Consider the following 21,388-nt stretch of genomic DNA (forward strand, 5'->3'; position numbering starts at 1 on the left):
ACTTCAAATTGAAGCAAGGCTTGCTTCAAACTAACCAAAACAACTGCATTTTTAGAGGGAAAGTGAACGAAGATCCTAATACTTACTCGATGGACTTTGAAGAAATCATGAACACCTTCCAATACAATGGAGTATCAAAAGATGCAACTTACTTAAGGGTATTCCCTTTTCATTGAAAGATGACGGGAAGCAATGACTTTGTAGCTTACTTACAGGTTCTATCAGGACATGGGAAGATATGACCAGGAAGTTTCTCAACAAGTACTTTTCAGCTGCAAAAACAGAGAAGTTCAGAAGGGAAATCCACAATTTCTGCCAGAAGGAGACAGAAACTATTTTTGAAGTTTGGGAAAGATTTAAGGAGATAGTCAGAAAGTGTCAGCACAATAAAATTGATTTATGGATGCAACTCCAGGATTTTTGGGATAGACTGACACCGTCATTGCGACGAACTCTGAATATTGTATATGGAGGTCCACTAATGAAGAAAACTCGAGAGGAGGTTGTCTTAATCCTTGATGAATTATATCAGGATGTTAATCAGTGGCCGATGAGAGTAATGATAGAAGAAGATCCGTTGGGGTTCACTAGGTGTACTCTAATACATCCATGCAAGCCCAACTAGACACCATGGCTAAGGAGATTAGAATGCTGACATTGACCAAGGTATAGAGTAAGCCGCAAGCAGCATATGATTTTTGTGGATTAGGACACCCTACACATGAGTGCCAAGCTACAACTGAGAAAGTCAACATTGTGGGGAACTTTAATAGATGAAACTACCAAGGTGGGAACAACTATAATGCTATGGGTAGAAAACATCCAATTGTTTTGTGGAGTTCACCTAATGTGAGCTTGAACTCATGGCAGCAAAATAATCTCAGACCACATGGTCAAGGACCACTAGTTTTTAGAACCAGCAGAGGCAGCAATACCATCCACCACAGCCAAATCAGCCAAGTATGGAAGATCTCATAAAGGCATTCATCAACAAAACAGATGAAAAATTCGCGACTCAGGGCACAACTATCCGAAATTTAGAAAGACAAATGGGATAGATTGAAAATTTTTTATATGAGAGGGCTTCTGGGACTCTTCCCTAACATTAAAAATAACCCAAAGGAAACAATCAAAGTTGTATCTCTGAGAAGTGGCAAAGCATTAACTGACCCAGTGGTGAAAGCTAGACCTGAGGTGGTTAACAAGCAGACTGAGACATCAACAGAGAAAAAAAGTGCAGAGAAAAAGGGCTAGAGTAGTGGGGTACAAAATGATATTGAAAAAAGTAGACATATGCCACCTCTACCATTTCCTCAAAAGATGAAGCTGGAGAAACTTGACAAATATTTTGGGCGATTCTTGGAGATGCTCAAACAACTTTATGTGAACATTCCCTTCACAGAGGTACTCACTCAGAGGCCTGCTTATGGAACATTCTTAAAGAAAATCTTGTCTAGAGGAGACAACAATGGTCAAGCTGAATTCCCACTGCGGTGCCATATTACAAAACAAATTTTCTCAAAAGTGTGGTGACCCAGAAAGCTTCACCATACCATGCTCATTGGGGAGTGAGAAATTTGACAAGTCCCTTTCGATTCTAGTGCGTCTATAAATCTAATGCATTTGTCTGTATTCAATAAATTGGAAGGTGAGCTTGAAGTGATCAAATCAATACCGATGTCCTTACAACTGGCTGACCAGACCACTATTTTACCTGAGGGAATCATTGAGGATATTCTAGTGCGAGTGGACATATTTGTGTTCCACATAGACTTTATTGTGGTGGATATGGAGGTGAACAAGGAGGTGCCTTGAATTCTAGGGAGGCCATTCTTATGTACAAGCAGATCTATCCTTGATATTTACGAAGGGCAGCTTATGCTCAGAGTGGTCAATAAAAAAGTAGTGTTCCAGATGAAGAGGATGATGAAATACCCCAGTGATGAGTCGTCTGCCTACTCGTGTTTCAAGCTAGATGTTGTTGGGAAATTGACTGAAAAATACAAGTTTGACAAGCTTGCAGGGGATACTTTAGAGAGATGTATTACTCAGTCTAGCACAGTGGAGGATGAAGATCCTGAAATAAAGAAAAAGGTTGAAGCTCTTGAAACCGAAGATCAAGTGGTTGATGAGGAGGAACTAAAAGAGGAGGCTTCTAAGCCTAGTGTGGAATTGAAAGTCCTCCCCACTCACTTAAATATGTTTTTCTTGAAACTAACAATTTTCCTATGATTATTTCTACTGATTTGACAGGTATATAGGAGCAAAAGTTGGTGAAGCTACTGAAAAAGCACAAGAAGTCTATTGGCTGGAGTATACCTGATATTCAAGGAATTAGTCCAGCCATTTGCATGCACAAAATTTTGTTGGAAGAAAATAGCAAGCCGGTGGTGCAGCCCCAACACAACTTGAACAAAAATTTGGAGGAGGCAGTGCGCAAGGAGATTATCAATTGCTAGTTGCGGGAGTGATTTTTCCCATCTCTGATAGCCAGTGGATTAGTCTAGTGCAATTTGTACCTAAGAAATGGGGCATGACCGTGGTGAAAAATGAAGACAATGAATCGATCCCCACAAGAACAGTCACTGGATGGAGAATGTGCATTGATTATAGATGGATGAATGATGACATAAGGAAAGACCGCTTCCCACTTCCCTTCATTGATCAAATGCTCGAAAAAGTGGTTGGACATGGATGCTACTATTTCTTTTATGGGTACTCATGCTACAATCAGATACCCATTGCCCCAAAAGATGTTGAGAAGACCACATTCACTTGCCCGTCAGGTATTTTTGCTTGTAGGAGGATGCCGTTTGGGTTGTGTAATGCACCTGCCACTTTTTCCAGATGTGCATGATATCTATATTCTTCGATTTAAACGGGAAGTGCCTAGAAGTATTCATGGATGATTTCACCCTTTTTGGTGATGACTTTGAGGATTTCTTGAAGAATTTAGAGCTTGTACTTGAACGTTGTGAATCCACTCGCTTGGTTCTTAATTGGGAGAAGTGTCACTTCATGGTGAAAGAGGGGATTGTCTTGGGCCACAAAGTGACTGCACATGGAATTGAAGTTATAGAGCTAAGGTTGATGTAATTTGCTAGGCTCCCTCCACCGACTTCTATGAAGAGCATAAAGAGTTTCTTGGGACATATTGGTTCTATAGGAGGTTCATCAAAATCTTTTTCAGCATTACCAAATCGCTGACTGCATTGCTAGTGAAAGATGTCAAGTTTGTTTTCAATGTGGAGTGCTTAAGAGCATTCGAATTGATAAAGGAAAAGCTTGTGAGTGCTCCTATTATGGTGACACATAATTGGAGCCAGCCATTTAAGATAATGTGTGATACAAGTGATGTAGCTGTGGGGCAAAGAAAAGATAAAATGTTTAGGCCCATTTACTATGCAAGCAGGACGTTGAATGATGCTCAAGTCAATTATACCACTACTGAGAAAGAGTTATTTGCTTTTGACAAGTTTACATCATACTTGGTGGGGAGTAAAGTGATTGTACACACTGATCACTCAGCTTTGAAATATCTATGGAGTAAGAAGGAGTCCAAGCGGCGTCTGATGCGGTGGGTGTTGTTGCTCCAAGAGCTTGACTTGGATATCAAAGATAAGAAGGGCATGGAAAATCAAGTCGCAGATCATCAATCTCGGCTGGAGAGACCTTCAATTGTAATAATTGACGTAAGAAAAGAGTTCTCTGATGAGCAGATTTTCTCCATTGATGCGGTCTCCGAAAGACCATATTGGTATGCTGATATAGCCAACTTATTGGCTAGTGGATGGTGGCCTCATGACTTATCTCGTGATCAAAGAAAGAAGCTTCAGGGTGAGGTAAAAAGTTATTTTTGGAATGACCCTTTCTTGTTTAAACTGTGTGCAGATGGTGTAATTCGAAGATGTGTGCATGAAGGAGAGATGGCAAGCATTCTTTCTCATTACCATGATGGAGCAGCTGGAAGACACTAATTCAACTGCAGTAAAGGTCATGGAAGCCAGTTTCTATTGACCTGCTTTGTACAAAGATGCACGGGCATATGTAGCTGCATGTGACAAGTGTCAAAAGGCAGGTAACATTAGCAAGAGGGATGAGATGCCACAAAACTCAATTCTTGTATGTGAAATTTTTGACGTTTGTTGCATTGACTTCATGGGCCCATTCCCATCATCTCATTCATATAAGTATATCCTAGTAGTCGTTGACTACGTCTATAAATGGGTCGAAGCAATCCTTACTAGGACCAATGATGCTCGGGTGGTGTGTGCGTTCTTACGGAAGAACATCTTTACCCGCTTTAGGACACCTTGAGTGTTTATCAGTTATAATGGGTCATACTTTGTGAACAAGCAGTTCGATGCATTGTTGTCTAAGTATAGGGTCACATACAAAAGAGGAACCCCGTACCATGACCAAACTAGTGGGCAAGTTGAAGTGGCTAACCGCAAACTTAAACGAATTCTTGAAAAGACAGTCAGTGCTTCTCGTAAGGATTGGTCTGTAAAGTTGGATAAAGCTCTATGGGCGTATAGAACTGCGTTCAAAACAACCATAGGGACTTCACCGTTCAAACTAGTGTATGGAAAATCATGTCACCTACCTGTTGAGATAGAATATAAAGCTTATTGGGAAATTAAAATGCTTAATCATGATCTTGGTCTTGCAGGTGAACACAGGTTAGCGCAGATGAATGCATTGGAGGAGTTTAGACTGGATGAGTACGAAAATGCGTGGATTTTTAAGGAAAAGAGAAGAAGGTGGCATGATCGTCTGATTAAGCCAAAGGAGTTTCATGAAGGGGACGGATTCTCACTACACAATAGTAGACTTAGGTTGTTCCCCGGAAAATTTAAATCAAGATGGACAGGTCCGTATGTGGTGAAACATGTCTCACCGTACGACGCCATTGAAATTTAAGATGAATAAGGGAATGAAAGCTTTAAGGTGAATGAGCATATGTTGAAACAATACCTTGTTAGAGGATCTGACAAGCAATCCTCTAGTATCGTGATCAAATGAGCCTAAGTGACGGAAACAAGCTGACGACTATAACTCAGAACTACTTCTAACCATTTTTTCTTGGTTTTGTAAAATAGTTAGATAATGTAGTATAATATTATTAGAGTTTAGGAATATGGGTACTTGTTTGGGCATGTATAAGCATTAATTAAACATAAAATAAGTACATAATAGAGTAAGGATGCAACACGTGGCCTAAAACAAAAAAAAATCGCCGAAACTCTGAGAAATTCGGCCTACCGTATCGCAGGGGGCGCTGCACTAGTCCAAATGGGAAAATTTGTCAGAATCAACTCTCTGGAAAATCCCACAGTCGCGCCGCATGTGGCGTTGCACCCAGCGATGCGGCAGTGTATTTTTTAAAAATAAAATAAAATGAAACACTTAAGAAAAAAAACGGACACCCATTAACACCCGACCCTTCCCCTCTTTCCCTAATTCCTTCACTTCCTTATCTCTAACTCTTCTCTCTCTCATTTCAAATCCCTCCTTCTTCCTCGTATCCCTCATTCATTCAACTTTCTCTCATCTCCATCACTCATCAAGGTAAGTTCTTCTTCTCTTCTCTTAATCGTGTTTTTCTTACCATTTAGTTGTAGAATTAGATAGTTTTAGTTTGATTTTCTTAACCCTAGGTAGTTGATTTTTGCTAATATTGTAGTTAGTTTTTTTTACTTTGGTTTAAAATTGTGCTTAACCTTGTGGTTTTTAAATTGTTATTATGCTTGGGGATAATTTTTGGTGTGCCTTGATGGTGTTGGGATTGTTTTGTGACAAAGCTCGAAGGGGGTGCCTTTATGGCCGGAAATTCATGATAATTTTGTGCAAATTTGAAGCACTTTGTGCTATTGTTACAATGTGGTTATGCTTTAATTGTTGTTGGGTGGTTGATTAATATATAAGTGTGGAGTTTTTTAACCATGCGAAGTGAAAATAAAGGGGTGAATTTAGTGCCTACTATGTGTTTGAAAAATGACTTATTGAAAAAAAAAATTAGTGAATTTTGTTGCTTAATTGGAGGATAATTGTTTGGTACTAATGTAATAATAGAATATAAATGTGGGATGGGCGGTCATGTTCTTAGGTTGTGAAGCTTCAACATGTTAGCCCTGAGTGCTAATCGATTGACTGCCACATGCTAATATATAGCTAGTTGCTAATTGGGATGTCTGATTCATGTGAAGTATTTGTGTAGGGTTGTATTGTACCATCGTAATTTTGTAGTGGTGAATTTGTATAACTTCTTTTTTTCTTACTTACTAGTTTAACTTTTTGATTTTGTATTTTACAGTATAGTCTGTGGTTATGTTGTTGTAATACTATATTGGTGGTTGGGTGAATTTTTGATTACTTGTAGCGTGCTTTCAATGGGGTAGTCTGAGTCCCCGATTTACATTGTACTTGTGAACGTGCCAATAACATAAGTATGGGGTGGTTACCCCGTAGGTATTGTTTTGTTTTAAGTGTTGTAGCTAAGGTTGTTCGTTTTGTGCAGGTACAATGTCTCGCCACCCTAGCAAATGTTCTAACACAGGTTCCTCCGAGGTTGCCTTTAGTAACCGTCGTGGAGGTAGGCGAGCACCTCCCCCCTCCCCTGTGCAGGAGGAAGAATAGCGCATTGATCCAGATGAGGATGTAGTGCCAGGCTGCAAGTATGTCATTCAGATTGTGCCAGCTCATGCTAGAATGTGGTATCGGACCTTTGTTCTGCCAGTGAGTCCCCACCCAGAAGTCGGTATTGATGTTGGTAAGCTCGCTAGAAAATACTTGGGGATTTACAACAACATCAGATACTTGAATTTTTAAAGCTTGTTCCATCCTGATGAGTCGGTGAATGTGAATATGGTCAAGGAAATCTACGCTAACTGACAACATGAGGTCAGTTTAGATGTTGTGTATGAAGTGGAGGTAAGAGGCTAGAGGATTCTATTTTTTTCCCAGATAATAAATCAAATTATGGGATTCACGGAGCACTCGCATAGGTTGTTCTTGAGGATGCTGTATTGTCCCCTTTATCCTAACATTAGACGCCAGCCCAGCTGTGTGGCGCGGGGTCTCTTTCCACATGGACACGAGATTCTGATGAGTTTCACGAAGACATGAAGAAGTGTCATTTCCAGCATCCCGTTAAAATCATTCTCCACTTAATTAATGCAAAGATCATACCTACCCAGAATGACATTGATGTCTCTTGGTTGAAGGCGTGTCTTATTTATGCTATGTTGACTCGGATGCCATTTGATTTGGGTAAAATTATGCTTGAGCACATGTCTCGAGTCCGACCACTTGGGGCCCACCGTCTGTATTTCTCGAGCATGATCACGCAGCTTCTGCGGACACATTATATGGAGGGGGAGTACTATTATGATCGGACGATTCCGGTTATGCGGCCTCTTAAGCCTTTTGATGTCATAGTTGTGACGGACCCCCGTCCCCCATGTTGATGTTGTTCCTGTAGACTAGAGATTTGTTCATGTTAAGGAGACACTGCAGCTGCTATTTGCTAATATGCGGGGGGAGATTGACATGGCAGAGCTGCAGGAGAACTATCTCCTCTCCGCGGACACTCAGTAGTGGTTGAGTTTAGCAGAGGGAGTATAGATGCCACCGGATGAGGACGTCAACTCTATTCCTTCTGATGATGAAGAGTACATGCGCACCTTTGAGGGTGGTGATGAGGAGTAGGCCACGAGCCTCAGAGAGTTACCTTTTCACTCTTATTTTATTTATTTGCATTGGGGACAATGCAATTCTTAAGTGTGGGGTGGGGTGCTCTAATTTGATTGTATTTGTACTTGTTTTCTATTTGCCAGTTGGTGTTGTTTGATTTGTTTCTTGCTTTGTTTGACAATATGGTCTGTAATCGTAACTCTGAATTCTATCGGCATGTAATAGTTAGTAAGCAAGTGTTTAGTTTCGACTCTTCCTAACGATGGATTTCGTCGACTGGCTTCTTGAGGGATTTGAAGTCGAACGGGGGAAAACAAAAAAAAAACAAAAAAATTAAAATTTGAAAATCCAAATATACGTCTTTTATTTTATTTTACTTTCTTAGGTAGTGCAACAATTCCCCCTTGGTTTTTCTTTGTGTCACAGTTCTTTTCCAGGGCTTTTAATTGAATCGAGTGTAGTTAATTTTTTGTTTTGTTTTGTAGGAATAAAGAAGCATGAGTCATCATGCTAAGTTGAAGCAATTTTCCTTGACTGCATATGCCTTGAGAGTGGTGAGTGCCTTAGTTGTGACGCCTAGGCTCAGTTCTTGACTCTTAAGTAAGTGCCTTAAATTGGTTAATTGTAACTTTGCGTAACTGATTTGACTAGAGAGTCGGGCTAGATCCGATCCTAAGTGAGTTATGTGTCAATGTGTTTGTGAGGTTTTGTGATATTCTGTGCATTTCAGTGATGTCTAGAACTTGTCTTGTGTGTTTCCAAAGCGAAATAGAAATCTTGTTCAGTCTAGGAAGTGATATAGGTATTTCTTTATTGAGCCAAGTATATGTCTGTGACCCACCTAGTTGTTGTGCATCCTAGTTAGCCCTTTAAGCCTTGTAATCCTATTTTCTTTGGCAACCACATTACAAGTCTGACCCCCTTTTTTGAATTGACTATCTGTTTGAACCGTCTATCTCTCTTGAGTACCTGATATATTTATGAGCATGTTAAAATCTAAGTGGAGGCATGGTTGGATTTTTGAGTGGAGTTATAGAAAAAAAAAGAAAGGTGCATTGTTTGAAAAAATTGTGAGAGCCACTTGTAGGTAATTGAGAAAAAAGAAGAGAAATTCAGAATCTAGAAAAAGAAAAAAATTGTTGGTGTTTGTATACATTATAAAGAAAATTATTGCTTGCTAGTGGTAAATCTTGCTTTGTCTGTGCTTAATGAATTTGGAAGCTTGATGTTAATATAATGTGAAGGTTGGGTTTGGTTCAATATAAGTGTGGCGTTTAATTTGTGAAATTATAAGTATTAAAGTGCCCATTGAGGTGTAGCCACTATATCCATATATATCATACCCGTCCTGCAGCCTACATTACGACCAAAATAAAGTCCTACTTGATTTTTGACTGAATTAGCTCAATTAGTAGAGTATTACACTACGAGCAATCTTATGGTACATTCTCTGTGGTGCATGAATTTTATTTATGAGAGTGAGTGAATTCTTTCTATCTTGAGTTTATATTTGTTCTCGAACTTTATTGTGTGTGGAACTACTCTCTATTGTTTGTGTGAGGGCACGTAACTTGTGAAGGTAAGATAAAGTCTTTGACTTCTATGTTAGAGTAAGTGAACATGTTATGAAAAAAACGTGTGGTGCTTTTGTGTCGAGTCTTGAGGGCAGGATGTTACGATATGGTGTTTAGTCTATTTTAAATATTCTTGGCATGGTGTGTTAGGGAGGTTGTTTAATGAAAAGGTCGTCTTTATACGAAGTGTAGTTTGATTGCTCGAGGACGAGCAATAGTCTAAGTGTGAGGTGTTGATGGTAGGCTAGAAACTCGTGTTTTAGCCATAGTATTTCACTCTAATTACTGCATTTTACGTGTTTTTGAGCTTAAATGATCGTGAATTATACTTATTACGTGTTTTATTCCTTGTAGGAATGATTCCGAGTTATTAAGGTAATTTGGAGCTAAATCAAACAAGTTGGAGCTTTGAAGTCTGAGTAGAAGCCCAAGAAATTAAGTCGGGATCACGTTCGGGGGTCGAGGACCAAGTCCGGGTGTCAAAAAAATAACAAACAAACTTACACTGAAAAAAAGGCACAGTCGCGTCTCATGGGGTTGTTTGATTTGTTTCTTGCTTTTTTAGACAATATGGCATATAATCATAACTCTAAATTCTATCGGCATGTAATAGTTAGTAAGTGTTTAGTTTCGACTCTTCCCGATGATGGATTTCGTCGACTGACTTCTTGAGGGGTTTGAAGTCTAACGGGGAAAAACACCATTTTAGATGGATTTGGATACAATTTCGACCTAAGGAGGCTAAAGAGGAGATGTAAAACACAAGCACAAGGATTCCATCATTCCTTCCTCACTCAAGATCCGGTTTGGATTGAATTTATGTTTTCCTATACTTTAATTATATTTGTGAAGAACTTCTCCGTGTCTATGGAGTGGTTCCTTTTGGATTTTGATAGATTTTGTGTATTGATGATTGTTTGTGGATTATAACTCTATTTTATGTATTTGAATCCTTTTGGAAGATTTAACTGTTGTATCTATATTCACTACTTGTAATCGAAAGAGGCATAACTCGTGATATCTTTACATTATATTGTTGGTTGAGTTCATAGATTATTCTAAGTAATCGAAAGGCTAGATGAATCATTGAATAAACCTAGTTAGGAGAATAACCGAAAGAGGTTTTCCTAAAGACCAATCCACTATGAATTCTTGCATATCTTCATAGTGCTTAAATTGGTTCATCTCGTAAGGTTAAGACTTAATCGAGAAAGGAGTTTTTGTTGAACATTTGAACTAATAATAGAGTGAATTCAAGAGACTCACTTGAACATTGGAAGTAAATTATCTAGAGTTAGATCCCGAATAATTATCTTGCACCTATTTTGTCAAAACCCTATCCTCTCCAACTGATAACCTTAATTACTTATTCCTTGTTTCGATAGTCACTAGTCAATAGCTGTAGATTTTTGATTCTTAGTTGAATTTTATTATTAATCATATAAATCTCAATTGTTGAGCCTCCTGGATAGCAATCAAGCTAGAAACTACGAGAATACTATTTAAATCCAATCCTTGTGGACACGATATTATACTGTACTATCTTTGATTTGCGAGCACAATTTAAGTGTGTGTTTTGCGCTCGCCAGGACTTAATGAATAGGTAGAGGTATCAGATGATATCTCAGTGGCATTCGTAGGCAATACAACAGATTATGAAATATGTGTTGCAGGAGAAGCCCCAGAGAAGCCAAGAAGAAAAAGTAAATCTCTATAATATTGAAGAATACTTGCACAAATTCAAAGAAAGTTTAGAATAATCTTCTACAACGGAAAAAGACAAGGGAAAAGCAATCATGAAATGACTCAGATGACCCAGCAACAATAAAACAAAGACCCTGTTTTAATAATGTGACTAGAGTGCCCCTCGTCAATAATCGAGGGAATCAACTTTATAAAAGTTGTTTGTCTTATTTTTGGCCATTATAAAGTTGTAGGCCAGGGTTTTTTGTTTTTCTTGTCGGCCATAATTTTTTTTTAAAAAGTTTGGTGGCCATTTTACTATTAGAGTTTTATTTTTTTAGAGGATCCATTATAAAAGGATCATTGAATTCTTAGAAGAGGAAGGCTTTTAGAAACTCCTCTCTCTTATTTCTTTGTGAAAACACTCTCTTGTTTACAGTTTTATTAAATAAAATCTGAAAAGGTCAGGCATTGGCCGCAATCTCGGCTTGTCCAAGTACTTCAACTTTAATATTATTTAATTCCTATAGTATGGATATTCATTTGGCCTAAATGATAGGCTAAATAGTGTTGTGTTGAGCTTAGACACACTAAGCTACTACTAACATGTCTTGTTATTACTAAGTACTGCATCATCCGACGGTTCTAAGGTGGAGACTCTAGAGCCCATGCAACATGATAGTCAAGGCAGTAAGTCCAGGTTGTGGTAACATAACTATCGGTCCTTTGAAGACCCGTTATAGCCGAGGGGGCATTAAGGATCGATTGGGATTCAGGTTTTGGACTTGCTTGACAGGATTATTGTCTTGACAGCATAAAAATCCCAAACGATTGTAGATCTCATAATTAATATGGCTTGACAGCATAAAAACCCCAAACGATTGTAGAGCCAATAATTCTGTCAAGCAAGTACAAAACCTGAGTCCCAAACGACCCTTAACGCCCTCCTCGGCTACAACGAGTCTTCAAGGGACCGTCGGTTATGTTACCATAACCCGGACTTACTGCATGGGCTCTGCAGTCTCCACCTTAGAATCGTCGGGTGATATAGTACTCAGTAATAAAAAAACATGTTTGTAGTAGCTTAATGCGCCTAAGCTCAACACAACACTATTTAGCCTATCATTTAGGCTAAATGAATATTCATATTAGAGGAATTAAATAATATTAAAGTTGAACTTGGACAAGCAGAGATTGTGGTCAATACCTGACTTTTTCTGATTTCATTTAATAAAACTGTAAACAAGAGAGTATTTTTACAAAAAAAAAGAGGGGTATCTTTTGTACAAAAACTAATTTTTATTTTTAAATTATGTCAAGACCCAAACCGATGGGACGCGATGGGCACCCGGTACTTTATTCAACCGAGTACCAACATAACGTATCTTTTCATGTAATACTATCATGGATAACTGAACTGGAGGTTGTCATGAGATAAGTAAAATACAACATATGAAACCCACTTATACATAAGACATATGGGCCTATAAGGCCAAAATAACCACTCGTACACTGAACATAGGCCGACAAGTCCATACAATCTTTTATGTATATGACATTTGTCTACAAGTCTCTAATAATACACGTCTAAATCATACTAACCAAACAAGCAACTCCGAAGTAATGGAGCGCACCAACATCTTCCACTGAGCTGATAGCCTACTTGGAGGGCTCTCGACCTGTCTATCGGGACCTGCAGGCATGAAACGCAGCGCCCCCAGGCAAAAGGGACATCAGTACAAATAATGCACCGAGTATGTAAAGAATGAAAATTAGTAAATAATAGACATGAGAGAAACATGGAGTAAAAGACTGCACATGTACGTTTTCATAACTCTGTAAATCATTTCATTTTTTTTATATAATGTCATGCATATGGGTATAAATGTCATACCATGCATGGCTGTATGTGTTAATAACATCATCAAGCCTCTGAGGACATCCCATCATATCATCTCGGCCATTGTGGGCAAATCATCAACATATACCAACTGATCAGGTAGTGGTGCATATATAACGCCGTACCTTTTTCCCATATCCCATATACATATATATATATATATATATATATATACCACTACCTGATCAGTTGGTATATGTTGATGATTTGCCCACAATGGCCGAGATGATATGATGGGATGTCCTCAGAGGCTTGATGATGTTATTAACACATACACCCATGCATGGGTCAATGTATATGAATGCAATGTATGAAAAGTATGTCAGTAAAATCTCTTGGAATGTCATAAGACCATTATACTTTTGAATAATATCATAAAGTAAACTTTTTCAACTTACGTATTTTTTTGAGATCCATGAACAGATGATAGAATAATATGACACATGGGGAATTAAGAACATAAACATCTCTAATATTTCTATGAATGGAGTCATTTATGGGAATTGTGCATTTTTCATTGTATCATATGGAATATGCCAAAAGAAAGAAGGGATGGCCTTAATATACCTGAGCCAATTCTCTTTACAATCCCTCTAACACACGTTAATTGCGATAACACGTAACGGCGGATCGGAGTAGATGAAAATTCGTATGATATTCTTGAGAAAAATTGCACCATATTCTGTTATAATTGCAAAATCTCACTTTGATTTGAATTGTTGAAAGTATTTGCGTTGCTTATGCGATATATGCATATTAATTGAACCAAAAAATGTGATGAAGTTCTTTAAGAGTCATAAGACTCTTAACTTAAAAATGATAGCGTGATTTCAGATCTGGATGATAACGTGAGTTATATGACTCACGTTCTTTAAGAGTCATAAGACTTAAGTTTACGACTCTTTAGCTTATTATTTCTTATACAAAGATGTGGGCCCACTTTTCTAGTGACTAAGCTACAAAAAGGCTCTCTTAATGTCACCTTAAAATCAATAATTACCGGATTATCTTATAATTAAGAATTATCGCAAATTACTTATTACTACTCACTTTTAATACACCTTATACACCTTACTATCATGGTCATGTGGTACCTTGTATGGTACTAGTCTATAAATACCGGGTATTTTAGCTCGGTCTGTATTTTATCCCAAAATGTCGAACCTCGATGAAATTTATTTTCTTCGACTTGCTTACCCTCTAAACTTCACGAATTTACTCATCACTTGTTTAAAATAGCATAATGCTTATAATCTCAAAATAATCCAATTCCCGAACTTACGTTGATTAACTTATGACGAAATTTTAACGTACGAAAATGCGAGATGTAATATTTTATTTCCGAGCTTTCATCAATTTACTTATACCGTACTTTTACGTACGAAAACATAGGGTGTAACATTATTCTCCCCTTTGGAACATTCGTCCTCGAATGTTGACGGATGCACTTATCATTCCCCTAACCTATAGCTCTTGCGAATACTCTAATATTCTCCTTTTCATTCAGACAACTGTTCTTGGATTAAATCCAAAGTCCAGGGTATTCTCACCTATAGATCTCTTTATCACACCACGAACTGTGGTCAGAATTCTTCTAATCTCGTAACTCCTGTTACCTTCTATCATGCAGCCTGTACGACTTTTTCCTTGTATGTGTGCCATCTATAGGCCTCGCTTTGGGAACATATACAGAGCTTGATTAAATGTCCCCCCGGGCATCTGTAGGTATACTGAAGTTCTTCGTTGGGTACTTTGTTGAACTCACGAATATTGCTATACCTTATTTCGTTTGTCAACCCATATGACTTTACTGCACATAGGTAGGTCATACTATACCATAACTTTTACCTTGATTTATCCTTACTAAGGTCTGCTACCAAACTCCCAGTTACTTTCGTTGCTTATCCCATATGTATAAATTCAAGTCCTTTAATGCTCCCTCAATACTATTCATCTTAAGAATGACAACCTAATCTCATCTTATACTTTGTGACTTTTGTCTATCCATTGTTGATTCACCTCAATATTAATCTACAATTTACCACTGATAACTTGCAACTTCTTACGTTATCACTAGGGCTCACGTTGCATTGAGGAACATTTGAAGTGATTTTCCTGACCCACCTAGGGGCAATACTATACTTCCATAACCGTATTTCATAGCATCCCAATATGATTCACCTTACGTGGGTAAATTAATCTTGTACAATTCATGAATCCCTTTTTTCAAATCATTACTCAATCGAAGGCCCAAACGTCATCTTTTATCTGTCACAATTACACCTTTATTTTTATTACTAGGTCAGCATTCCATTTCTTCTAAATTCTACTAATCATAGACTCCTTTGAACTTATTCAGTCTATACTGAGCTTTATATAATTTAGAGAACCCATCAGCTCTCTCTCATTTTCGTGGGCTTAATCCCGAGGTCTTATCCGTTCTCGTCACCTCCTCAATCGTCCTTTCTTATCCTTACTCCTCTCTTCCTACAATCTTGTTTCTCTACCATACTTTAGCTTGCGACCTATACATATCCATTTATACTACTTGCAACCTTCCTTCAACTTGTTTGCCCCATAGATTTTCTTATGTTATTCTGGAACATCAAGCGAGGGATCACATTGTCTCTAACTCTTCTTTACTCTCTTGACTAGGCCTCTTGATACCTAAAAACCATAGGCTGGAAGATATGCCACTATCGACGCCGCTATCATTCCTGGATGCCGAGGCTCAGTACTTGTGGCCTTTTGTCCGAAGTATGGACAATTCACAACCTTCTGCATTTGATTATCTCATAAGTTGTTCAACTTTATCTTACTTACCTTAAAATCTTGCATCATATCTTCTATTCCTTTCATAAGCTCCCTTCGACATAGGTATAATTCACATCCACAACTTGAACTTCTATTATAATCCTTGCACCTCTTTACATGATTCGGTGAGAGCTTCATACTAACTTCTTATGAGGCTGGTACTCTTTTAACTGGTTTTATCATAGAGCCATTATAAAATATGGCTATTGTACTGTCCCTCTTGTACCTCTAATATTAAGAGTGATTCTGCTATGTTATTCCTATAATTTTCCGGGTTCAATAATCAAACTCCTGATTTACTTAGTTGATGTAACTCTTTAGTTTCCTCTTTCCTCTGCTCAACTTTTATTGTAGGCTTAAGCTATCTTCGATCAGTGGCTCATGGTGTTAGTTATTACTTTTAGCCTTTCATGGCACTATGGAATATCCATGATAAAATTCTTTAACAATTTAATCTTTTGTTTATGACTCGGGCTCAATTCGTCCTTTTAACTTATACCGGAACCTTCTACGACTGTATGATTGTCGATATATATGTTGCATGGATAATAATCTGAACGCTTAAGTGCGTTCATAATGCAACCAACTCTGGATCATTGATCGATTAATTCTGTTCGTTCCATCTTAGCTTTCTTTAAACGTAAGCTATTACTTTTCCTAGTCTTTCTACCCCCTTGTTGCCTCCATACTAGATTATCTTAGTGCCCACACATATTAGAATTTCATATAATTCATATGACCTTGAATATCACTTCTGATTTTACTCCACGTTCATTAGCCACAGTAGGTTCCACTTTCTTATAGAGTGCATACAATATTGTTTTGAGACTATTGTTATAAGACCATTTCCTCTTTAGGTGATTGAGTTTAGGCTGAAGTCTTCTTCCTTATTTTCCTTAGATAGTCTTTCATTGTAGTGCTTAGGGAGGGCCCTCTAACTCTTGTAAAGCTATGAGCTTATTACACTGTATACTCGACGGACCTCTTAATGTCTTTCCTTTCCTATACTTATCCGTAGTTACTTACCTCCATGCCCTTGTGCTTGTGGGGTTGCTTCTGAACTGATATTTTGACTTTCTTCCCAATTGTACTTTCTTTTATTCCTCTAACACTCATATGGTACCTTTAACTACCCCATTGCTATCTGAATATTTCTCAAAGATTACAATATCATAACTGCGAGACTGAATTCATTATGTTGGGGTTTACTATGTTTATCTCGTACGATCTGCTGATTTGTCTATATCCTATTGTCTAGCCATAACTACGCTCTTCCTGAATTAACTACTAACTACTCGTTGGCCCATTCTCATATCAATATTCCGCGTAATCTTTCTTACATTATTTCCTTTATCTTAACTTTCGTCTCGCACTGGCTCCTTATCAATCAATAACACCTCGGGCAGGAACCCATACTTCCTCTCCTTGACATCGTGCTTGCATAATGTTCTGGAATCATAGCATATCTGTAGGCTTTGAATAAATGCAATTTCATCCCTCTTTCATTTTATCACATTCTTCCTTTACTATTCCATAATTACTAAAACCACTTAATTCTGACTTAGTGCCACGTCATTCCATATTCCCCCTTTTAGGGGAGTACTAATATTTAACACTACGATGATCTACCTATAGATGTTTTACCTCTTCATCTTTGGCGTCCTTTCACATCATCGATGACCCTTACTCACCTTGCGGTAATCCTTCTGTACCAAGGATAACAAAATTCCTTACTCGCGAGGGTGACACTTAGTATAACTGGCACATATAGTCCCTTAAGCTTAACTTTGCTCACATTGCTTTGCTTTAGGGAAGCGTCTTCCTGAATGACCATTCTCTAAATTTCTCCTGAATCTTCTTCTGTTGTCCATTCTACTATCGCCGGAACAAAATCTTAAATTCTCATGATGCTGGCTATTATCAAATCACTAAATCCTTAATTGGTGTTTAGTTTATTTTGCTCACTAGCCCGTATTGATTTCTATTATTTTGGGGTCTAGATTCTTCCTATTGGCAATTACGTTAGAGTCATGAACTTATTTCTCGAAAAAGGATATGACTTTATGGCTTATATTCTTTTGTTGTCTCAAGGCATGTCACCTTTAGTGTTTTTTTTCACCTGACTATGGACCCGATAATACCGTGATCTTTTTGATCTACCGTTGTCATCCATGTATCACATCTTACTCATAATTCTTCTTTATCTCTCTTCTCATTTCTCTGCTGAAATTTCTGCCTATCCCTTTCTTGTGAAAATTTCAACAAGACATTCTTTTGCTTTTAGCTCCCCTTGCTTCATTTATCGGCTCTTCGGGTGGCTCAACATCCTTGCTCTACTAGGAACGAGAGTCACACTAAGGTAATATTTATCTCTTCCAGGCTTTCAGTGCCTATCTTCTTCTTTTTTGATCATGATAGTATTCACATCTAATTGTAATATTCTAGAGTGCACTATCTCGGTGTCTCACAAGGAGATCTATTAGCATATTTGCACTATCCTTCAGAAATGTCAATTGACGCAAACAATTCATTAACCACTTTGGGTTACTCTAAACTCAGCCGGATTCTGATATCCCGTCCTTCTCTTATACTACTTCTGTTAACTTACATAAGACATAAATGAGATGGGTGTGGCCATTTGTACGTGCCTCTGTTACCAACCGTCTTTTTGGATGCATCTATTGTTGTATTACGAATTAGATAGAGTTTAGGAAATTGAGTTCTTACAACCGAGCTCTACCACACGATCTAGAGTATGAAGAAAGAGTGACAATCTTAAATATCTTGTAGCCTCCTGCTTATAAGTGTGGTGCACGACACACCCATAAACAAGACTCTATTAGACACGGCTTGTAGACTCCCTAGGACAAAACTGCTCTGATACCACTTCTGTCACGACCCAAACCGATGGGCCGCGACGGGCACCCGGTACTTTACTCAACCGAGTACCTACATAACGTATCTTTTCACGTCATACTATCATGGATAACTAAACTAGAAGGTTGCAATGAGATAAGTAAAATACAACATGTGAAACCCACTTATACATAAGACATACGGGTCTATAAGGCCAAAATAACCACTCATACACTGAACATAGGCCGACAAGGCCATACAATCTTTTACGTACATGACATTTATCTACAAGCCTCTAAGAATACACATCTAAATCATACTAACCAAACAAGCAACTCTGAAGTAATGGAGCGCACCAACATCTTCCGCTGAGCTGATAGCCTACTTGGAGGGCTCTCGACCTGTCTATCGGGACATGCGGGCATAAAACGCAACATCCCCGGGAAAAAGGGACGTCAGTACAAATAATGTACCGAGTATGTAAGGAATGAAAATCAGTAAATAATAGACATGAGAGAAACATGGAGTAAAAGACTAGACATGTACGTTTGCATAACTCTGTAAATCATTTCATTTATTTATAATGTCGTGCATTCATATACATTGACCCATGCATGGGTGTATGTGTTAATAACATCATCAAGCCTCTGAGGGCATCCTATCATATCATCTCGGCCACTGTGGGCAAATCATCAACATATACCAGTTGATCAGGTGGTGGTGCGTATATAACGCTGTAACATTTTCCCATATCCCATATACATACGCGTATATAACGCCATCTGGTCATGGATCATTGTATATGGATGCAATGTATGAAAAGTATGTCAATAAAATCACTTGGAATGTCGTAAGACCATTATGCCCTTAAATAATATCATGAAGTAAACTTTTTCAACTTACGTATTTTTCTGAGACCCATGAACAGAAGATAGAATAATATGACACATGGGGAATCAAGAACATAAGCATCTCTAATATTTTTATGAATAGAGTCATTTATGGGAATTGTGCATTTTTCATTGTATCGTATGGATCATGCCAAAAGAAAGAAGAGATGGCCTTAACATACCTGAGTCAATTCTCTTGACAATCCCTCTAACACACGTCAATTGCGATAACACGTAACGGCGGATCGGAGTGTCACACCTCCTTTTTCACACCCGAAAAGGGTATAAGGGAGTTTTTTCCAATTTAAGTCACAATCGAACCAGGATTATTTTATTTAAAAATTAGAGTCGCCACTTGGGATAATTTATGGTGTCCCAAGTCACCGGTTTAAAATCCCGAATCGAGGAAGTTGACTCTTATTTATGGTCTGCGAACACAGAAATCCGGGTAAGAAATTTTATTAACTCGGGAGAAGGTGTTAGGCATTCCCGGGTTCCGTGGTCTAGCACGGTCGCTCAACTATTATTATTGGCCTATTTATCTGATTTTAAAATATTTTTTGAAACCTATGTGCATTTTATCCCTTTTAACCGCTTTTAATAATCCAATTGCCATACAACTAGTTACTTGGTTACACATTGTGAATTGTATCACGGGAACCGTACCCACGATCTACAACGTATTTGTTTTATTAACAAGATTAAATTGTGGCCGGGTCACATAAATGTACCCCTCAGATTTTAGAAATTAAGCATCACAACTACGTCACGGGAACCATACCCGTAGTTATGACAATTATTTAATTAACGTGCCTAAAGCAAACTATGAAAGTTCGAGGCATTTTCTACACTAGTTAAAATATCGATGTGAGGGCCATAGACTAGGTGATTGGATAGCACACCTCAATTTTATTAAAAGAAAAGCATTCAACTAAGTGAACTATGGATATTTATTTTTAAAACTAATTTGAAATTAAGTATCACAACTATACCACGAGAACAATACCTGTAATTGTGATGATTTTTATTACGTGCTTAAAGCAAGCTACGATTGAATTATTTCCTAAAAAAGCTACTTTGAGATAATTGAGGTTATTGATTATGAATAAGATATTATCGGAAGAAATGTATGGCTTCAGCTATCATGAAGTTATTTACACACAAAAAATACTTAAAATTAAAGCTAATGTTGCAACCCAACCTACAATGATCTGATGAACAGTCCAAAATCAAACGAGACAAATAGTGACCTACGTTAATTTTATCAAAAAAAAAATACTCCTTCCAATTCGAGATATCCAGCTAACAACAAGGGAAAGGGAATTGCTAAACATGGTTTATACGTTTAATTATTCCAAAATAGAAGTATATATCAATTTATTTATTTTCAAGTAAAAATAGGAAATAAAGAAAGGAATAAAATAGAAAACAAAAAGAGGCAGTCAAACTTAAGAAAAGTCCAAAATTTTCTCATTTAAAAGCAATAAATGTAATTTCTGGATTGCAAAATTAAATAAAGCAAGCACTTTATTCACTAATCTTAACCAACGTTACAACCTCTTTCTTTTGCTTTCTTTTACCTTTTACTTTTTGACATGACTCACTACTTAAAAATACACTACACCTTAACAAGAATTAATGTCATTACTTCCAAATTTATGAACTATTTAGCATACCGCCTTTACCAAAATCTGTCTTTTACGCAACAAGTTTAAACCAATCTTATACATTATCCGAATGAACTCAACTAATTTGCTCCATTTTTTTTCTTCCGAAAAACAAACTCAATTACTCTCTCTATTCACTATCCGACTGAACCATTAATAAAACCAAATCCAACAGGCAACATCTGAACAAGTTAAAGACTAAATATAATAACAACAGGGCAAAAACATAAATCAGAACCATCAGACGGAGCAACTTAAGCATTCTTTGACTCGATCCATGTCAAACTCTTAAGTTCATTCTTAGCAAAA

The 21,388-nt window shown here is 37.6% G+C and overlaps 1 non-coding gene across 1 annotated transcript; it reads right to left on the minus strand.

Moving 5' to 3' along the window:
• Window positions 1-286: 286 nt before the first annotated feature.
• LOC142163648 (small nucleolar RNA R71) lies at window positions 287-393 on the minus strand. Its single transcript, XR_012694594.1, has one exon. It is a non-coding gene; the product is annotated as a small nucleolar RNA R71 (small nucleolar RNA).
• Window positions 394-21,388: the final 20,995 nt, after the last annotated feature.

The sequence above is a fragment of the Nicotiana tabacum genome, chromosome 8 (assembly GCF_000715075.1).
Source record: "Nicotiana tabacum cultivar K326 chromosome 8, ASM71507v2, whole genome shotgun sequence".
NCBI classification, from domain to species: Eukaryota; Viridiplantae; Streptophyta; class Magnoliopsida; order Solanales; family Solanaceae; genus Nicotiana; species Nicotiana tabacum.